Source organism: Phocoena sinus, chromosome 13, assembly GCF_008692025.1.
Source record: "Phocoena sinus isolate mPhoSin1 chromosome 13, mPhoSin1.pri, whole genome shotgun sequence".
Taxonomy (NCBI): Eukaryota; Metazoa; Chordata; class Mammalia; order Artiodactyla; family Phocoenidae; genus Phocoena; species Phocoena sinus.
Window position 1 is genome coordinate 20,294,265 of NC_045775.1, and position 16,571 is coordinate 20,310,835.

A 16,571-nucleotide genomic window follows, 5' to 3' on the forward strand; every position below is an offset into this window, starting at 1 on the left:
ACAATTTAGTGCATTAACACGAATTGTGTTAAATGGGTTGTATGCGAAATCCGTTTTTTCCCCCCCACACAATAAATATCTTAAAGGACACATAGTTGTCTCTGTCACTTGGGGCCCAGAACACAGCGTTGGGGCAGTGCAATGAAACCTATTTTTAAGTGTAACTAGTTTTATATTAAGATGAGTTTTTAAAAAAGCAACTGTAGTCTTTGAACTCTGGCAGTTGTCACAATTAAGCTGATTTCAAACAGTTTATAGCATTTGGAATCGTTGATTTGGATTTCTTGTGATAAATATTTGTCAGCTACTTAATTCTTTCTCATAAAACAAATTTTACTAAATTTAAATTGAGCAAGTGATCATTTAAACTACGTTTTGATTTTACTCCCTTTTTTGGGGGGAGGGGGTCATTGTAATCATTATTTCCTGAGTGTCATACTGCTCTCTAGACCTGTCATAAATTTCACGAAACTTAGAACTTGTTCTCTGCCTGTGGGTTAGCACTTCCTACCACTATGTTTACTTTTAATATTACACTTTTAGCTGTATCTGGGTGGGTCAGGTAGTTAGATAGTTCAGTAAATATTTATTGAGCACCTAATGCTAGGCACTGTTTTAGGGACTGGGGATAGATAAGTGAACACAATAGACCTTTTAAGGAGCAGTCTAGTGAGGACAATCACAATAGAGTGTGGAAAGTGCTACAGTGGGGGTAAGCATGGGAAGGAGGGGTGACTAGCCCAAATTAGGCGCTTGCATGGAGATGGTGTCTAAAATGAAGTCTGAAGGACAAATAGGAATTGGACCACAGGGGTGGGTAGGGCCTTCTGGAAAAGGGAGCATTGAATAAACCTGTAGTAAGATCAGGGATTTAATTCACGTGGTCAACTTTAACCTTTCATTGAGAAGGGTAGGGGGTGGAGGGTAGGAAGCAAAACATTAACTCCATGTACTCTTGTCTTTTTTAATGAGTGCATACCCTCAACTAAAGCCCAATCCTGTAAGATAATGACATAATCTTCTTGTGTAGTCTTTCTTTTTTACTTTTTTTTTTTTGGCTGCCCCGCAAGACTTGTGGGACCTTAGTTCCCTGACCAGGGATTGAACCTGCGCCCTCTGCAGTGAAAGCTGGGAGTCCTAACCACTGAACTGCCAGGGAATTCCTTGTGTAGTCTTTTTACTAGGGAAAATGTGTAGTAATTTGGGATCAAACCTGCTGGGTTGGAGTCCTAGTTCCACAGGTTACTAGTTATGGAACTTTGGCAAGTTAATTAATCTCTGTCTGCTTGTTTCTTCTTTAAATAGTGTTAATAATAGGACCTATCACATAAGGTAGTTGTGAGGACTTTATGGGTCATTGAGAGCAAAGCACCTAGCATGGTGCCAGGCACACTGTAGGAGCACAGTGCATGCATATTAGCTATATGTGGAACTTGTGACCCTTCTGCTGCTGAAGTGAGGCAGAACAAGTTACTTTATGGATTGAATGCCCTGCATGCAGTGTTCACACAAATATTTGTTAGTGCTCTGCTAAACAATTTCACTTTAGATTCTGAAACTTTAATATTTTGATATAAAAGTGTTTGATATGTATGCTATTTTGATATATAAGATATATTGAACAGTGTAAGCTGAGAAATGGATAAATACATGGGTGTAAAATTCTGAGTACAGCTCCGACACATTGCATGTATTAGCTCTGTGTGCAGGTTTTAGAAGTCTGCTGGCATCTTCCACCAGTGCATCCAAAAAAAATATAATGTGAGTCACATAGATAATATTTTTTAGTAGCCACATTTAAAAAGTAAAAGAAGTATTTAATACTATATTTTAACTCATGTTATCCAGTCTTATAATTTTATTATGTAATCAAGATTAAAAAATAGTTGAGACATTTTACATTCTTTTTCTCCAGAGTGTATGTTATATTTACAGCTCATCTCAATTTAGATTAGGCACATTTCAGGTGTTGAGTGTGGCTAGTGCTGCCATATTGGACAATGCATGTTTAAACAGTATAAACTAGCCAGTTGGCTAATGTGCAGATGATTAGAGATACTTGGAATGTGTACTACTTTTAGGACATTTTAAATTTCATCAGTTGACTAGGATGTTTTTTTGTTTTGCTTTGCTTTTTAAAAAATCTAGAGCACTCTCTAATTATGAATGATACTGAAATTTGAGTTGTCACTTGATTGTTAAAACTCTTGAGGTTCGGACAGAAGTAGTTACCTTGCAGGTGTTCAGTAGGGCCAAACTGCCAGTATAAGCTGGCCCTCATTATTTTAGGCACAGTCATTTCAGTTACTTATTGGCTATTGATTCTTGGAAGAAGTAATTTGTACAGGCTTATGGTGCTTACTTACAGTGCTTACACAGACTACCGTATTTAAATTTTTCTGTATATTTTCACTTCCCACACATCTATGTCAGAAATTGTGTATGATGTTTATGGTCAGATTTATTGCAGACAGAGTTGTAAAAACAAATTACTGGTATGTTCCACACTCACCAATCGCGAAGTGAATCCAAGGGCACTGGAATATAAGCTGCACAAGGACAGAGGGCTTTGTCTTTTAGCTGATAGATGCTAAGGACCTAGAAGAGTCCCTGCGTTTAATGGGTGCATGGTAAATAGTGAATGAAGGCAGGCAGACAGACAGGTAGTAAGTATAATCAGCATCCTCTAGAATTGGCTAGTTTTGTTTTAACATTTCTTGTCTACCTACTTTCTGAGCATTAAATATGTGAAGTAGATTGAGGTCAGATTTTACATAAGAAATCAGCTGTTTGGCTAATAGAGTAATTTTAGGGTACAACTGGTCTTGGAAAGTCAGATTGTTGAAGTATTTGCTAAAGAGAGTTACTGGTTTTGGATGAGCAGATTTCATTGGTTTATTTGGCTATAACCCTGTTGGCAGTATGAGCTCAGGAAAGCATTACCCTTTTCGTGATATGGTAGTTACTTGGACTCGTCCCAAAGCAGAAATTTTTAGTGGGCTGTTTTACTGAAAGTGCTGTCTTTTGGTGTTGTTAATCCTCCCTCCACCCCTCGACTTCATATTACTTTTTCTGTTAGGACTGTCTTTCACTGGGAAACGGAGTCTCTGGGTTCCACGTAAAAAATGGTGGGCTTCCCTGGTGGCGCAGTGGTTGAGAGTTTGCCTGCCGATGCAGGGGACATGGGTTCGTGCCCCGGTCCAGGAGGGTCCCACATGCCGTGGAGCGGCTGGGCCCGTGAGCCATGGCCACTGAGCCTGCGCGTCCGGAGCCTGTGCTCTGCAACGGGAGAGGTCACAACAGTGAGAGGCCCGCATGCCGGGGGAAAAAAAAAAATTAAATTGGTAAAGGCTCTTGCCTCTGGGAGAGGTATAATGAACACACCCTTTTTGTTGTCTTTCTGAGTGTTTTTACTAAGCGTTGGAAGAGTAGGATGGTTCCACTAACATGCAGAATTGGTTTATTTAATTGAAATGAGCCCATTTTATATGAGAGGCTGCTTTTTAGAGAATTGAGCAAAACCTTTTTCATATTAAACGTGACAGGACTTTGCTGTGACACCCAGGCAGTGGCTCATGTTGCAGGAATGCCAGCACGCCCAATGAATTTTTCTTTTAAAAAAAAAAAATTATTTATTTATTTATTTATTTTTGACTGTGTTGGTCTTCGCTGCGGTGCGCGGGCTTCTCACTGAGGTGGCTTATCTTATTGCACAGCTCCCACTGTAGGCGCGCGAGCTCAGTAGTTGTGGCACGTGGGCTCGGTAGTTGTGGCTCATGGGCTCAAGAGCGCAGGCTCAGTAGTTGTGGCACATGGGATTACTTGCTCTGCGGCACGTGGGATCTTCCCGGACCAGGGCTCGAACCTGTGTCCCCCGCATTCCCAACTACTACGCCACCAGGGAAGCCCGCCTAAGGAATTTCTTTCATTTGAACGTGTATTTTTAGGATTGATTAAGAACTATCCCGAGATTTTCCCAAAGAAGATACAAAGGGCCAGTAAACACATGAAAAGATGTTCAACATCACTAATCATTAGGGAAATGCAAATCAAAACCACTATGTGGCATTACTTCACATCCATTAGGATGACTGACATCAAAAATTAATTTTGGGGAAAAAAAAAAAAGAACTTTGTCATAGTTCTTTTGGGTATATACCTGGAAGTGGCATTGCTAGATCATACCATAATTCTATTTTTAATTTTTTGGGAAACCACCATATTGTTTTCCACAGTGGCTGCACAGTTTTATGTTGCCATAGCACTGCACCAGGGTTTTATTTCTCCACATCCTCATCAACACTTGTTATTGTCTGTTTAGCAGCATTATTCACAGTAGCCGAAAGGTGGAAACAACCCAAATGTGCATAGACCAATGAATGGATACACAAGATGTAGCATATACATACAATGGAATATTATTGAACTTTAAAAAGGAGTGAAATTCTGATAGATTTTGCAACATGGATAACACTGAAAACACTGTGCTAAGTGAAACAAGCCAGACACAAATAGACAAATACTGCATAAAATCATTTATGTGAGGTACCTAGAATAGGTCAATTCATAGAGAAAGTAGAATAGTGGTTACCAGGGCCTGGGGACTGGGTAATGGGAAGTTATTGGCTAATGTGTACAGAATTTCAGTTAGTGGGGAATTATTGCTTAAAGGGTACAGAGTTTCAGTTTGGGAAGATAAAAAAGTTTTGGAGATGGATAGTGGTGATGGTTGCACAGCAGTGTGAATATATTTAATGCCGCTGAATTGTATACTTAGAAATGGTTAACATGCACAGAAGGACAAATACTGCATGATTTCATTTGTATGAGGTATTTAAAGTTGTCAACTTCATAGAAACAGAAAGTAGAATAGTAGAAAGTAGAACGATAGTCTCCCAGGGACTGGGGGGAGGGGGAAATGGGGAGTTGTTTAATGGATATAGTATAGTTTTAGTTTTATGAGCTGAAGAAGTTTTGGAGATCTCTTGTGTATCAATGCAAATACACTTAACACTACTACACTATACACTTAAAACTGGTTAAGTTGGTGTATTTTTATGTTATGTGTTTTTTTTACTGCAATTAAAGAACTGGTTTAAATGGTCAATTTTATGTTACGTATATTTTACTACCAAAAAGCCCCCAAAAAACTCTTTGCCACTTGACACAGCTCTCTAAAAGAGCATTTAATCACAGACAGCCCCTCACTGTTTCATGTGATAACTACTGTTAACCAGTGGTCATTGAGTCAAGAGGATCCTTTAAGGTACTTTCCCGTGCTTTATTATTACCGGTCTGTACTTTCAGATACTGAAGGCAGGTTTGTCTTGTTGTGTGTATCTACATAGATCTCCTTGGAATATTGATACAGGAAAGTACCCTAATATGAATTTTTTTTTCCTTTTTTAGCACGTTGGGTCTTAGTTGCTGGGCGCAGGCTTTCTCTAGTTGCAGTGAGCAGAGTGGGGGGGCTGCTGTTCGTTGTGGTGCGTGGGCTTCTCATTGCAGTGGCTTCTCTTGTTGCAGAGCACAGGCTCTAGGCGGGCAGGCCTCAGTAGTTGTGGCACGTGGGCTCAGTAGTTGTGGCTCGTGGGCTGTAGAGCTCAGGCTCAGTAGTTGTGGCGCACGGGCTTTGTTGCTCCGCGGCATGTAGGATCTTCTGGACCAAGGATCAAACCCATGTCCCCTGCATTGGCAGGCGGATTCTTATCCACTGCACCACCAGGGAAACTGAGTCAGGAAGCTGAGACTGATGAGGGGAGGTAACTTGCAGAAGATTATATGGCTAATTAGAGAAAGAATTTTGACTAAAATCCACGTCCAATCTTGTTCATGGCTGTGTTTCTCATCCTGAGAATTTCATTGTTTTGCTTGAAAAAATTAATGATAGGGTCATTCTCCTACTCATCAGTTTTAATTTGAAAAGTGGAGTTACAGTGGTTTATTGTTGTTTTGTCTTTGTTTTGACAGAAGTGGGAAAGTAACAAGTCTCGGCACCAAATACCAAGGGGTTTGTTCAGGTTACTTGTCTTTTGCAAACAGAGCGTAACACAGCAGAGCTGAGCTGATAATGTTAGAAATGATTATTTTATTTTCAAGAATTATCGTGTATAATGGTATACGAGATGTGGCAAAGGAAATACTGATATTCCTGTTTGGTTTGTAAAGGGAAAGAATGATAGGAGAAATACTGTCAATCTGTTTCAACTTTTTTTTTTTTTTTTAATTTTTTTTTTTTTTTAGATGTTGGGGATAGGAGTTTATTAATTTATTTATCTTGGCTGTGTTGGGTCTTCGTTTCTGTGCGAGGGCTTTCTCTAGTTGCGGCAAGCGGGGGCCACTCTTCATCGCGGTGCGCGGGCCTCTCACTGTCCCGGCCTCTCTTGTTCCGGAGCACAGGCTCCAGACGCGCAGGCTCAGTAGTTGTGGCTCACGGGCCTAGTTGATCCGCGGCATGTGGGATCCTCCCAGACCAGGGCTCGAACCCGTGTGCCCTGCATCGGCAGGCAGATTCTCAACCACTGCGCCACCAGGGAAGCCCTGTTTCAACTTTTAACAGTACAGAGTTGCCCAGCCAGTGCTGTGATAGCAATTGTGATTAACCGAGAAATAGGGGCTTGTTGAGTTGATTTACAAATAAGAGACCGTTATTTAGCACAAAATATAAATTTGTGAATAGCTAAGAGATCTGCATGGGAAGACTGCTTATGGAGATGGTTCAGTCATAAAGGTAGAGTGTAAAAGAGCTATAAAGTGTTGAGACCATTGTCTGAACCCAAAGACTGATAAAAGTCTTGAAAAGGTCATGGATTTGCTTCCTTCAAAGAGGTGAATATTGGGGGTTAATGGATTAAGTCCTTTAAATTTGGGTCATAAGGAAAGGAATTTGAAAAGATGACTAGAGTAAAATTTTGGTGAAGAAAACTCATCTGAAGGTAAATCTCAAATGAGAAAAAACATTATATTTGAAGATAGTAGTGCCATATATTTTGAGTTACAAACAAAAGTGATTGCTTGATATTTATCCTTCTTTCCAGAGATGAAAAATCATATTTTTGGGGAAAACAGCAACTGGTGATGGAACACTAAGTTTCCAGCATGACCCAGAAACAGAGCATCCAAGGTTGTAAAACATTAGAAAATGGAAAAAAAACATTATTCTGGAGACCCAAAAAGTACAATGTAGCAAAATCAGAACAGAGGACAGTATTGATTTGTTTCTTTCATATCAGTAGCAATGCTTATGCAGGCTTTTTTTAATTGACATTTTTATTAAGGCAGTTGTAGATTCACATGCAGTTGTAAAAAACAGTACAGAAGGATCCCTTGTACACTTTGCCCAGTTTCTCCTAATGGTAACATTTTGTGAAACTGTGGTATAATATCACAACCAGGATATTGTCATCTGTTACAGCACACCAGTCTTACTCAAATTTCTCTAGTTTTCTTGTACTCATTTGTGTGTGTATGAAATTCACTACAGTTTTGTCACTTCTGTAGGTTCATGTAGCCACCACCACAGTCAAGATACTGAACAGTTCCAAGGGACAAGGATCCCTTGTGTTCTTTTTTAACTATACCCGTTTCCTCCCTCCACCCCCGCTTCTCTCCTCCAAAAATTTGTCCCCCATTTATAAAATTTTGTCATTCACAAATGTAGTATAAATGGAACCATATATGATGTAACCTTTTGGGATTTGCTTTTATTCAGTCGGCTTAATTCCCTGGAGATTCATCCAAGTTGTATGCATCAGTAGTACCTTTTTTATTATTGAGTAGTATTTCATGGTATGCATTCCCCACAGTTTGGTTAATGACTCACCCATTGGGGAACACCTGGGCTGATTCCAGTTTTTGGCTGTTATAAATAAAGCTGCTATGAATTTTTGTGTAGAAGGTTTTGTATGATCATAAATTTTTGTTTCTCTGGGATAAATGCCTAATAGTGCAATTACTGGGTCATATGGTAATTGCATGCTTAGTTTTATAAGAAACTACCGAACAGTTTCTCGAGTGGCTGTACTATTTTATATTCCTTCAATAGCGTGTGAGTGATCTTGTTTCTCTGCATCTTCACCAGCATTTGGTGGTTTTACTATTTTGTGGTTTTAGCTATTCTGATAAGTGTGTACTAATAATCTCATTGTTGTTTTAAATCGCATTTCCTTGATAGCCAGAGGTGGTGAAAAATCTTTTCATGTTCTTATTTGCCATCTGTGTGTTCTCTGGTGAAATATCTGTTCACGTCAGTTGCCCATTTTCTAATTGCATTCTTTTTTCTTTTTTTTTACTATTGAGTTTTATGAGCTCTTTATACGTTTTATTTTATTTATTTGGCTGCGTTGGGTCTTCGTTGCTGCATGCGAGTTGCCGTGAGCGGAGGCTACTCTTCGTTGCAGTGCGCGGGCTTCTCATTGCGGTGGCTTCTCTTCTTGCGGAGCATGGGCTCTAGGCACGTGGGCTTCAGTAGTTGTGGCACGTGGGCTTCAGTAGTTGTGGCGCATGGGCTTAGTTGCTCCGCGGCATGTGGGATCTTCCCGGACCAGGGCTTGAACCTGTGTCCCCTGCACTGGCAGGCGAATTCTGAACCACTGCACCACCAGGGAAGTCCCTTGAAAGCTTTTTAAAGTTAATTTTTACCAGTGATGTGTACACATATTTGAAGTTAAGTAAACTGCTAAGAGATTTATAGTAACAAAAAAAGCAGTCTCCTGACTCATTTCCTCTCCATCTTCAGTCCTTTTCTTTAGAAGCATCTTCTTCTTCTGTTATATACTCCTATATTTTCAAAATATAAGGTATACAGCCATCTCTTGAGTATTAATATTAGATGAAAATTTTAACCTGTTATAATCTCATCCCACTTTTATCCCAGTTTTTTTTGTTAAATTGATATCCAGTGGTTACATTAATATGGCCATGTGAATATTACCTATCAAGCCAAATAGTCTGTTACGACTGTTTCCTTTTCTCTGAAGTTGAAAGTTCTCTTTATTTGATTAATTTCCTTTACCCATTATCAAGTCTTCCTACATCCTTCAACAACCTCTCAGAATGACTTTCTACACAGTCAAGCCATTAGAGACATATATATATTTCTTCCTGGATGCCTCTCTTCTAGGTCTTTCTCCTTCTTGCTTCCATTCCCTTAGCCTCTCTCATGTGAGATACTGTTGTTAATTTATTGCCTTGGATCATATCATTTTCTAGTAGCTTCTTGCAAAAAGGGAACATGGCAAAGGAAATTTTTTGAGACTTTCCATATTTGATAATGTCTGAATTCTTTCCTTTCACTCCATCGAAAGTTTGACAGGGCCTAGGGTTCTGGTTTGAAAATAATTTTCCCTTAGGATTTTGAAAGTATTACTTTTGTCTTTTAGCTTCTGATGTTGTTGGCAGGTACAATACCATTCTGATTCTTTTTTTTTTTTTGCGGTACACTGGCCTCTCACCGTTGTGGCCTCTCCCGTTGCGGGACTCCGGATGCGCAGGCTCAGCTCCGGACGCGCAGGCTCAGCGGCCATGGCTGACGGGCCCAGCCGCTCCGCGGCATGTGGGATCTTCCCGGACTGGGGCACGAACCCGCGTCCCCTACCTCGGCAGGCGGACTCTCAACCACTGCGCCACCAGGGAAGCCCTCATTCTGATTATTTATCCATCGTTTATGGCCTAGTTTGTCTCTGGAAGTTTTTAGATTTTTAAATTTTTTTGAATTCCTGGTAACAGATCATGTACCTTAGTGGGTGGGTCTTTTTAAAAATAAATCTATCATTCTCGATACTTGGTGGGCCTTTCCAGGTCCTTAACTTCTTCACGTTTTCTTACATTTTTCCCTCCTGTGATTTTCTTCCCTTTATTTGCTGTTTTTAGTTGGATGTTGGACTTCCTGGATTGATTGTATAATTTTCTATTTTCTAGCTTTGCTAATTCGTTCTTTCTGGGAGATTTCTTTGACTTTATCTTTTAACTTTTCTACTGAAGATTTTATTTCAGCTGTAGTATGTTTAAATTTCTAGTGCTTTTTCTGCTTTATTCCTTAAAATTTGTTTTTTAAGCATTCTGTTCCTGTTTTGTAAATACGGTATCTTTCTTGGAAGATAGGTTTTTTGACATTTTCTTCTTGACTCTTTTTTTCCTTCAAGTTTTCCATACCCATGTTTGTTTTATTCTGTATTTTATTTTAGAGGCCTTTCTCAAATGATTGGTGATTTCAGGACATACGTTCATAATTAAGAATGGGTCGTTGAATCAGCTGCACTTCAATAAGATTTTTTTTTAAAGTGCCAAAAAAAAAAAGAATGGGTCTTTGAAAAGATGTTCGTGAGCTTTGTAAACATGGGTGGGGCTTTTTAATCTCCCCGGTTTTAGATTCATCTCCACACTCTACTGAACCTCTTGTTCCTGAATTCAGAGTGTGTCAGTTTCAGATTTTCTAGAGAATAAATCGTTAGACTCCTGCTAGGTCTTGAGGAGTGGTAATATCTGGTTATGTGAAATGGAGGCTACGTCTTGGGGTGTCCTTATATAAACCTTCAATCAGCCTTTACTTTCTGCCTGGTACCTAATACCTCCTATTGCTAAACCTCCTATTTAGACGTGAATGGCTTGCTCCTCATTGGTATCTTCTTCAGTGGGTTCTGAGGTCATAAACTTCTTCATCTATTGTGGTTAGTTTACAATGTCTATCCATTTGTAAACTCTTTATATATCTTGTTTTCCTTGAAGTTATGGTGTGATTTTGGAGAGAAGGGGTCAGAAAGATTTTTCTCTTCTAGTTTAACTGGAATTTGAAGTAATTTTTGACTCCACTTTTTAACTCATAAATAACATCCAGTAGGATTAGGGATGGATGATACTTTGCTACTGTTCTTGTAAATATCTAGTCCATCCTCAAAATACTGATATTTTTGTTATTTAGGATAGTCAAATGAATGTAGTAGGGAATCAGAGTATTCACAACAGCACCATTTAAAGGAAAGAGCTTTAATTTAGATGTATAATTCTTGGCTGATTTACTTGGGGGGAAGGGAGAGTAATTTTTGCTTTTTGAACAGAGTATGACTGTAGTCTTAAATTTCAGTCTTTTGCTCTTGATGTATACTATTTTATAGAATACTGACCAACAAATGATTCAGCAAACTCATAATCTGTCAGAGGATTGCAGTGGGTCCTATATATTATAGCACTTGGCATTGAATGATAAGGTATCGCCCACTTGATTTTTAGCTGGTTTGAAACCTATTAGTAAACATTTTTCCCTACAAAGTGTGAGTAGAGTTATTCTACCTCTTTGTATATTCTCAGTCTTACTAACTTTGCCTTCCTTAAATTAGACATTAAAGGATACGTGTGAATTTTTAAAAATCCAGTAGTGTCTTTTTGCATATTTTTGTGTGTGGGAATATATATTCAGCATAATAAATGGACAAGAGTGCTGTGGAAGGTAAATATAATATCAAAATAACTGTTCAAGTGTTAGCTCTTTGCTTAAGTGAGTAAGAATTCTGAAAACTTTTTTCTTCTTTTGGAAAGTTTCAGACCTACAGAAAAGATACTTATTATAATGAATCCTCTTATATCCTTCCTCTAGATTCACCAATTGCCAATATTTTGCTACATTTGCTTTTATGTCTCTTTAGATAGTTTATTTTGTGTATGAAGTGGTGTCTGATTCAAAATAGATTAAAGATTTGTGTGCCATAGTCATTTTTCAAAAATAAAGTAGGAAATTAAGCTATAAGACTTTGCACTTGCTGTTGAGGTTTTACACTGTGTCAGGCACTCTGAGCGCCAGAGATGCAGTGGTGAGTAGTACAACTTGGTGCCTATCCTTGTGGTGTTTAAGTTCTAGTGGAGAATTTTGAAAAGTGCACCAAAATACCACTACTTTCTCAGCACCTAAGTTAGAATCTGATTCTCAATATCTTTGCTGCTCTTCTAAGACATTTCATATTTGTGGGAAATACAAGCTTTATGCCCTTTACTGTTTTCTTACAAAGTTATGTTTGCTATACCTCATGAAAGAAAGTTTTGTTTTGTTTTTTTTAAGATACAGAATTTTAAACAGTGAGGTGGTAACACTTACATGTATCTAGAGATTAGTCTTCCATTAACCTCTGAACATAATCCAGATGAAAACAAATAGTATATTCACAAATCACCTAAATTAAAGCCACACATAGTACTTAGTGTTTTCTTAGTGCCTTACTGACTTTGTTTTTTAATTCCATTTTATTAGACCCTGAAGAAGCAGCAGACTTTTGTTTTTATGCAGGTGACATGTCCAGCCAGCAGAAATGAGACGAGATAGACATTTAGGTAGGAGAACTGAAAACTAAGACAAAGATTAAAGATTGTATTACCATACGATACAGTTACAGATTTGTGAATTGATGATTATGGCCAATGAGAAGTTCCTTTTTTTTTTTGGGCCGTGCCACACAGCTTGCGAGGTCTTAGTTCCCCGACCAGGGGTTGAATCCCGGCTGTGGCAGTGAAAGCACTGAGTCCTAATCACTGGACCACCAGGGAATTCCCTAGAAGTTCTTTTATCTTCAGTAGTCTCTGTTGAAGTAGAAAGTTTGATATATTTTGGAGACATAATAAAAAATGAGTTTTGTTGCCTTATGTATGTATAATCAGTTTAACTTTTGTGGAATAATTTTTCCACAAGATGCTAGATAAATGCTTTATTATAATAAAATGAAAGTATTTCTTGTATTCAGAAAGAATTTTAAAAATTGGGATGCACTGATGGAAAAGTGAAGCCTGAGGGTGAATATAATCCAAACAAAATTATGAGCTTGGATGAGGTAAATTTAAGATTTACTCACTAGTTCTCAAGTATTAGGATTGTTGGAGGATTATCCTTTAAAATGTGAGTGAACCAGTTTTGGGGGATAAATATAAGGATTTTTTTTTCATATTGAATGAAACATTTACAGAAGTAATTTCTCTATTTTATTTTATTTTATTTTATTTTATTTATTTATTTTTTTTGCAGTATGCGGGCTTCTCACTGTTGTGGCCTCTCCCGTTGCGGAGCACAGACGCGCAGGCCCAGCGGCCATGGCTCACGGGCCCAACCGCTCTGCGGCATGTGGGATCTTCCTGGACCGGGGCACGAACCCGTGTCCCCTGCATCGGCAGGCAGACTCTCAACCACTGCGCCACCAGGGAAGCCCCAATTTCTCTATTTTAAATGGATTCAAAAAGGGTCTGCACAGATTTGTGAATGTCAGGACCATAAATAGCATCTTAATGAAACTGGCTTAAACCTAAGCTCTAAGATGGACTTCCAGGAAGTCAGCCATGCTCTTAACTTAATATGCCTCCCTCAAGAATAGTGGGCTGGGCTTCCCTGGTGGCGTAGTGGTTGAGAGTCCGCCTGCCGATGCAGGGGACACGGGTTCGTGCCCTGGTCCGGGAAGATCCCACAGGCCGCGGAGCAGCTAGGCCTGTGAGCCATGGCCGCTGAGCCTGCGTGTCCGGAGCCTGTGCTCCGCAACGGGAGAGGCCACAACAGTGAGAGGCCCGCGTACTGCAAAAAAAAAGAATAATGGGCTTTTTGGATAAGTCAGACAGGGTTTAGCAGTTTGTATTTCTCTGTACAATAAAATATTCTAATAAAAGTGTTTAATAGTAATATCTTATATAACACAGGTAACTATAAATTAAGCAACAGGTGGACAGTTTCCTTTGTGGGTTATTTGTGACTGATGATCAATGGGTGCTTAAGGGAATAAAAATAATTTCAATGTTAACCTGATACACTCAAATAACTAATTTTTACACTATAATATCACGACTTCCCCCTCTAATTTTTTTTTCTTTTTCTTTTTTTAAAAATACGCACACAGTCCTCTTGGGTGTGTATTTAGGGGTGGGATTGCTGGGTCATGGTGTACGCATATATTTAGCTTTGGTAGGTACTAGCTTTCACAGATAGTACTGAACAATTTTACAAAGTGGTCCTATCAATTTTGGTTCATCTTTTTTTAAAAATTTATTTTTATGTATTTATTTTTGGCTGCCTTGGGTCTGCATTGCTGTGCGTGGGCTTTCTCTAGTTGCAGCGAGGGGGCTACTCCTCATTGCAGTGCTTGGGCATCTCACTGTGGAGCACAGGCTCTAGGCATGCGGGCTTCAGTAGTTGTGGCGAGTGGGCTCAGTAGTTGTGACTCACGGGCTTTAGAGCGCAGGCTCAGTAGTTGTGGTGCACGGGCTTTAGTTGCTCCACGGCACGTGGGATCTTCCTGTACCAGAGCTCGAACCCGTGTCCCCTGCATTGGCAGGTGGATTCTTAACCACTGTGCCACCAGGGAAGCCCCGTCCCCCTCTAATTTTTCTTCAATTTCTCTTCTGAAAAACTTTCTTTAGTAAGATGTCTATATGTAGGTGCCACAGATTACAGGACTTTTTTTAAACTTTCTTCTTTAGCCCCCAACACATTTTCTTGAGCTGATTTTTACTTTTTTTCTACGTTATGCTTTTTTAGCAGGCACTGTTTAAGTCATTAGTGATGAAGATATACATACATATATATATATATATATATATATATATATATATATATGAATGCTATTACTCTTTGCCCTAGGTTGTGGTCTTTCTATTAAATGATGATTTCCAACTCCAGCAGTGATTTAATTAAGCACAGTTTGCCTTTCAAAACTTGCCTCAGTCTCAGGTAACATCCTCATCCTTGACATTCTGTCTCCCTTGGAATGCGTGAGCCCCCTGGAATACTTTAGCCCCTGCTGAATGGATTTGTTTCTTCAAACATTTGCCTTTTTTCCTGATCTTCTATTGAATTTTAGCAAACCTACTGAGTTTAAAATTGCTTCAGTTGAGTGAGAGTTTTTTGGAGAACTGTATTTTCAGATACAGTTTGTTTTATCATCTCTTGTTAGGTGAATTTGTTGGTTGATGGAAATGAGTGGCTAGAAGGGAAGAAATGGAGGTCTTAAAACATTGAGTAAAGCATTATAGGTAACTTAATTTCAAGAGTAAATAATTAAAAATTTTTGTTAGTTTGCTCTTGACTCTTCTACTGTAAAACACATCTTCCTGAAAGCAATGGTGTCAGTGTGCCTGCTTGGTATTGTATGATATATGCAGTGCAGTTGTACATATGTTGTTTTGTAGGTTTTGAAACGTACCATGGAGTACTATTACAGCTTGGCTCATCCTCCTTGCTATTTGTCAGTTGAATTTTCTCACATAACTGCCATGATCTGCTTTCAGTGGATGATTTTCTTTTAAGACCATATTTGGCTTTCCTCAGCCATTGAATTTGAACAATCTGTGGTGGGTTGATTTTCTTTAAAGATGATAAAGAATGATCCTTTTTTTAAAAATACCTTTATTGGAGTATAATTGCTTTACAGTCTTGTGTTAGTTTCTGCTGTACAACAAAGTGAATCAGCTATATCTATACGTGTGTCCCCATATCCCCTCCCTCTTGAGCCTCCCTCCCACCTTACCTTTCCCACCCTTCTAGGTGGTCAACAAAGCACCAAGCTGATCTCCCTGTGCTATGCAGCAGCTTCCCACTAGCCAGCCATTTTACATTTGGTAGTGTATATATGTCAGTGCTACTCTCTCATCTTGTCCCCTTCCCTACCGTGTCCTCAAGTCCATTCACTATGTGTGCATCTTTATTCCTGTCCTGCCACTAGGTTCATCAGTACTTTTTTTTTTAGATTCCATATATGTGCGTTAGCATCTGGTATTTGTTTTTCTCTTTCTGACTTACTTCACTCTGTATGACAGACTCTAGGTCCATCCACCTCACGACAAATAACTCAATTTCGTTTCTTTTTATGGCTGAGTAATATTCCATTGTATATATGTGCCACGTCTTTATCCATTCATCTGTTGATGGACATTTAGGTTTCTTCCATGTCCTGGCTATTGTAAATAGTGCTGCAATGAACAAAGAATGATCCATTTTTTAAAATACGCAGTGACTGTGAAGACACTGGTTCCAAAGTGTGGACCTCTTCACGGCAGCACCAGCATCGCCGGGAAACTTGCTGGAAATGCAAATTCTCACGTTCTACCTGTCAACTGTTGAATCAGAAATTCCTTGGGTAGGACTCATACATCTGTATATATATATATATTTTAACACACGCATCGTCTGACATTTATAAATTTATTTATTTATGGCTGTGTTGGGTCTTGGTTGCTGTGCACGGGCTTTCTCTAGTTGCGGCGAGCGGGGGCTACTCTTGGTTGCGGTGTGTGGGTTTCTCATTGCGGTGGGTTCTCTTGTTGAGGAGCATGGGCTCTAGGCGTGCGGGCTTCAGTAGTTGTGGCATGTGGGCTCAGTAGTTGTGGCTCGTGGGCTCTAGAGCGCAGGCTCAATAGTTGTGGCACATGGGCTTAGTTGTTCCACGGCATGTGGGATCTTCCCGGACCAGGGCTCGAACCTGTGGCCCCTGCATTCACAGGCAGGTTCTTAACCACTGTGCCACCAGGGAAGTCCGCAGCCATCTGTATTTTGACGGAGCCGTCCAGATGATTTCCATACAAGCTGAAGTTTGAGAACCAAGGTTGTACTATTA

The 16,571-nt window shown here is 39.4% G+C and overlaps 1 protein-coding gene across 2 annotated transcripts in view; it reads left to right on the top strand.

The window, feature by feature from the left end:
* Window positions 1–16,571, top strand: part of RAB10 (RAB10, member RAS oncogene family) — an 83,250-nt gene that overhangs the window by 1,613 nt on the left and 65,066 nt on the right. The window lies entirely within an intron of this gene.